We start from the raw sequence: 5624 nt of genomic DNA, 5'->3' as shown, positions 1-5624 counted from the left end.
CAATGTGTGAATTTCAAGAAGGTAGCATTTTATTTCTTTGCAAATATTCTATAACTTTTTCCACTATTTATATGGATTTTCCCATAGTACACACAAATAAAAAGTGCTTTCCAATAATGGATAGTTAAATGTTGGTAAGAAAAGTGCTTCACTAATTCAGAAAGTTAAATTTCTTAAGGTAAGATTTTTTTTTTTCTGAAAACATTATATGTAGGGTAGTGTTATCCAAAATGTGTATATCACAGTCCATGAGGAGTGAAAAGAATTTATTGTGTCCATTTAGTATTTTTTAATTTAATGCAAAAAACTAGAATAGTAAAGAAAATATCTATTTATCATACAAGATAAGGGAGGAATCTCCATAATTTTTTTGTCTGTATATTGATAATGGCTTGTGATGTAAAATATATTTCCAACTTTTGTTTTTGATCAAATAATATTCAAAAACACTGCCCACAGCACAGACCTTTGCATGAGATTTCCATTGTTCAGAGAGCTCTGGGCTAGGAAATGCCATGAAAGAGGCTTTCTTAAGCATGAATGGTCAACCTTAGGGAATATCTAGAAGTAGATTAAAGTGGACTAAATAGAATATCGTTCTTCTGTTTAGTTAAAAAATACTTAGTGAGAATTTGTAATTCTAGGATCTAGAGGTACAGAGTTGACAAATACATAGTCTCTGCCCTTAACGATGTCATAGTCCACTGGAGAAGACAGACTTTGAAATAAGTCTAGTATAAAACATAAGTATAAAGTAAGTATAAAACAAGAATAATTTTCAAAGGAAAGCAGACTCAAGATGAATAGCTTTACGGGTACCAGTCAAAGGCAGTAAGTTCTAATGTTGGTTTCGAAGAACTAATAGAGCTTCCCGAGATCATAAGGGCCATGGAGGGGGCATTCCAAGCACAGGGATCATGTGACCCGAGGAGCAGGGGGCTGTGCTAGCTTTTTATGTTTGGAAAACAATATTATGGCAAAGGGAGCAGGTGGCAGGAGAGAGATTGGAGAGTCTGGCAGGGGAAAGTCTCATGTGCTCAGGGTAAGTAGTTGAAGCTTCATTACATACAGACACTACAGAGAGGCTTTAGTAAGGAAAAGACTTGCTCATATGTGATGTGTGTATTATTATGATTTATTCACATGGACATGAATTTGGAGGTAGCACTGGAGGGAGCAAGGCTGAAGGGAGAAAGACCATCTAAAACGTCACGCAGTGGCCCACATAGGGCTTCAACCAAGACCGAAGCTGTGACAGCAGCAATGTTGTAAAGAAGATAGGATTTTAATAAATACTTAAGATCTGGTGTCTGAAGAAGGAAGGTGATGGGTGGAAAGAGAAGTCTAGGATGACGTCCAACTTTCTGGCTTACGCGTCTGGACAGATGGCGATGCCATCGTCCGAGGCCAGGTACACGTGTAGGGGCAGGTGTGGGTCGGAAGACAGTGGATTCATTTTAGACGGGTTGAATATGAGCTTTATGTGTGACACCTAAGCAAAGTTAGCCGGTTACAGTGGCTGTGTGTACGTTTCTCTAGAGTGCAGCTGAGAGATCTGGTTTCTAGAGATGCCACTCTGGAGTGCTATTGTGTAGGCAACAGTAAAATTGTGGAAATACAAGAGATTACTAAGGGAGAGCCAGGAGGAGGGTAATGACAAGCTGGGGGTGACGCCTGCGTTTAATGAGCAATCAAAGGAAGAGGGGCCGCGGAGAAGATTGAGAAGCTGTGGCTAGAAAAGTAAGTGGAAAATCAAGAAGGATAGTGCGAATGGGAGATGAGGAAAGACTCAAGAATGCTTGCTGGGTTTGACAGGAAGGAAGTACCCAGTGCCCTCTGCCCTTAGCAATGGAGTAGGGTGGCTGGGGACCAGGCCAGTACTGTTCCAGGTCATTGAGAGTGATCAGAGGCTGAGGAAAGGGAAGACGCCCGGGTTAGACCACCCTTGCAGGTAGCTTGGCTGAGAAGAAACGCAGGACAGGAGCAGACTAGGAAGACGGGGACAAGGGGAGACTTTTTGACCATGGAGGCTACTCCGGTGTTTTAGGCGAAAGGAAAGAAACCATTAGAAAAGAAGTTAGAAATACGAGCGAGGGAGGAAATCATTGATGATGGAGGATGAGCCTTGAGAAAATAGGCGTGAGAGGTGACCAGAGCCTGGTGAAGAGTGTAGCGAGATGAGTTCTTATGGTGTAGCGCCAAGGAGATCTGTCACCACGCGGCCCCTCGCCGGCATGAAGGGTGGCAACCCTGATCATCAGTATCAGCAAGACACTTAGACTTTGCAGTCCCCAGCTACCCTGCTGTGCAAAAATGGGTTCTACAGGCCGGGTGTGGTGGCTCACGCCTGTAATCCTAGCACTCTGGGAGGCCGAGGCGGGTGGATCGCTCAAGGTCAGGAGTTCGAGACCAGCCTGAGCAAGAGCGAGACCCCGTCTCTACCAAAAAATAGAAAGAAATTATCTGGACAACTAAAAATGTATATATATAGAAAAAATTAGCCGGGCACGGTGGCGCATGCCTGTAGTCCCAGCTACTCGGGAGGCTGAGGCAGGAGGATCGCTTGAGCCCAGGAGTTTGAGGTTGCTGTGAGCTAGGCTGATGCCACGGCACTCACTCTAGCCAGGGCAACAAAGCGAGACTCTGTAAAAAAAAAAAAATGGATTCTACAAGATGATTTCTAAGTTTGTTTCCAGTGTCAACTCCCTTACCTGAATGTATTGTGAAGGTCTTTTTAAAGGTTGACTTTGCTTGTAAAAAGGGGTTGGGGGCAGATTATGAGGGTTAGAGGGGGTTGTGTGTGTCAGGTGCTTTGTATGACGTTGGCCCCATAACAGACATTCAGCGAGCAATAGGTATTATTACTGTTGTCGTTGTTGTTGTCCATTCTGGAAGTCTGTAACGGGGGCCAGGGCTGTCTGTAGCTTTCTTCTTTCTCACCGTCTCTACTGCTCAGTTGATATCGCTGCTTTCCCTTCTTCACTTCCAATTCAACAGCTGGCTCCTCCTTGGATGTCAAAGTCAGGTATAGACAAGAAGTTATCCTGACTATTTCCGCAAGCTCTCGGGGGACATTTATGACAAGTCCAATTTAGTATGTATCAAATGTTTGGCTTCTACACAGATATTTAAAAAGGTATCCAGGAAAGCAAAGCCTCCCTTTTCTGGTACATTTTGCTTCTGTGCTATTTTTTTTTTAGATCAGGGCCTTGACTTGTTTTATCTACTTTTTTATCTGACCAGATAATTTATAGTCAACCACAATAACTTTATTTCTAACCTTGTTTCCTCCTGTAAATGATGGAAAATGCTCGAGGATTCGAGTGCTTTTTCGTGCCATCCTCCATCGGCATGCTAACGTTAAGGATCCTTGTGCCACAAGAGGATGGAATCCGTGAGGTTATGTTTACTACTTTGTGTTACAATTGCAAGCTCAGCCTTTGTGTCGACTGTTCTCTGCATTCATTCTTTAGTTCATTTAAGAACTTTTCGAGCCAGGCACTGATTCATGTGTTGGGATACAGGAGTGAACAGTCTCTGTTCCCATGGAGACAGGGAAACTGACGGATACAGAATGCATAACATAGGAGGCTGTCACCAGTGCTGCGAAGAGGACCGAAGGTGGACAGGGATAGAAAGTGTCGGCGAGGGAATATGACGTGAGGCATCAGGGAGGCCTCTCCGGGAAGATAGCACTCCAGCAGGGCGCTGAGTAAAGCGAGGGAAGAGACAAGCAGACACATGTTCAGGGGAGGAGTTTCACAGGCAGAGGAAGTGCAAAGGCCCTGAGATAGGAATTGGCCTGGTATTCCCAGGAAAGCCAGGTCACTGAGGCCGAAGCAAAATTATTGTCCAAGAGAGAAGGGAAACTGATTCGAGAGGGCTTTGGGGGCCATAATATTTAGGGCCTTGGCTGTTACTCAATTCAAATAACAGGCCCTGGAGGGTTTCCAGCAGCGAGTTAAAATATTGGTCTTACGACATCTTGAGGTTGTGGTTGACTGTAACTTTTTTATTATTTTTGTCTCCATTTACATTTAACTTTTTTTTTGAATCATGAGCAAGTAATCAATATTATTCAGTATTCCATGAAAATGTACTACTAGTGAATGGTGTCTCATAGATTATTTAAGTTCAGATCCCAACTTTGATTTACTTTATGTGGGTAGAATGCTAAAAAAACAGGCAATACTGTTTCTGTTCCATTTAATTATGTGTTGAAAAGAAATGTGTGTCTGTGGGTAGAGAGATAGTCAGACCCATAGTCTTGTGTCCACTTACGTTTTTGAACTGCAAACTATCTGTGTGATAATCTTGACGTCATTTCTCCTTGTCCGTAATACAGTGCTTGTGACTTGGTTACAGGTACGTTTGACTTTTATCAAGAGTGACTTCAGAAGAAAAGGACAAACTTCAGTTTTTTCTTCCTAGCTAAAAACATGAGGTAGAGCACATGTTTTCGCGTTATCGTGAACCACAGAGTTAATGCGTCGTGTCTAGAGAACAAAACGCTCAGATATAAAGGAAAGAAGGGGAAAAAAAATGTCCTTCAGGCCTAATAGTGCCTGATGAATCTTCTAAGTGCCACTGAAGAGAGCTGTTCAAGTCCTCAGCGCTTCCCTGTCATTGCTGTGACCTCGTATTTGCATAGGGCATGCATTTGTCTGCTGAGATCTAGGCCTTGAAAGGAAAGTATTTTGGAAATGAGAATATTATTGAGTCATTAGTGCTGAGCTCTGAACGCGGACCTCGGCATGGATGCGCACTAAAATCCGATTTAATTTGAAAAGTAAATTGCAAAGAGAACTATAGCGTGAGTTCAGCTTTCCTGAAAACAAATGAATTTTTTCACAAGTAATCCCCTTCAGCAAACTGAGATAGAATGGGGTTTGGACGATTATCAATTACCTTTTAAAAACTGCTATGTAAATTAATTAGTAGCTTGGAATAGGGAATTCTGACTTTAATCATTCACTTCGAGTCAGGAAACTATTTCAGTAAAATATGAAAGTACTATACAAAAATCTATTGGGAAAGCAATGGAAAAGACATAACTCGTGACCAAAACCTAAAATAGTATGGTAATGCCATTTTACCATAAGAAAAAACTATTTTAAAGACTTTAAGGTAATGAATTATATTATCCTATTTACTCTAGTAGTAGTTGTTGGAACAAATTTACACTCAAAGCCAGTAGGACAAAGAGTGAAGACTTTCAAAGCCCTTTATGTTATTTGTTCAGTAGTTATAGGACAAAAACAAACAAGCAAACCAATAAATGGAAACAAAAACAAAAATCCCAAACCCACTTTGGGTAGAAGATCCATCACTTTGTAAATATATCAGGAATCTTAAAGTTCACTCTCTCCTGGTGTGTACCTAAAGCACACTTTCTACATTTGTCATATTCTTTTAGGCATCAAATGAAATATTTTTGAACTCCTACAATGTACAAAGGTAAGGCTGTCTTTGCCCTCTAATTACCTACTGAAATTTGGGAGTAGGGACATTACTGTACGAGAAATTAAATGAATCCTGGGCCTGACCCTGTCACCAATTAGCCAGATCACTTCTAGCAGATCATCTTAAATCTAAGACTCAGTTTCCATTTTTATAAAATACTT

The 5624-nt window shown here is 41.5% G+C and overlaps 1 protein-coding gene across 1 annotated transcript in view; it reads left to right on the top strand.

Annotated features, from left to right (window-relative positions):
* Positions 1-5624, top strand: part of PPP3CA (protein phosphatase 3, catalytic subunit, alpha isozyme) — a 334145-nt gene that overhangs the window by 217960 nt on the left and 110561 nt on the right. The window lies entirely within an intron of this gene.

This window comes from Propithecus coquereli, unplaced genomic scaffold (assembly GCF_000956105.1).
Source record: "Propithecus coquereli isolate 6110/MARCELLA unplaced genomic scaffold, Pcoq_1.0 Scaffold581, whole genome shotgun sequence".
In the NCBI taxonomy this organism is placed as follows: Eukaryota; Metazoa; Chordata; class Mammalia; order Primates; family Indriidae; genus Propithecus; species Propithecus coquereli.
Note: the sequence above shows the minus strand (reverse complement) of the source record. Positions and strands in the feature narration are given on the sequence as shown.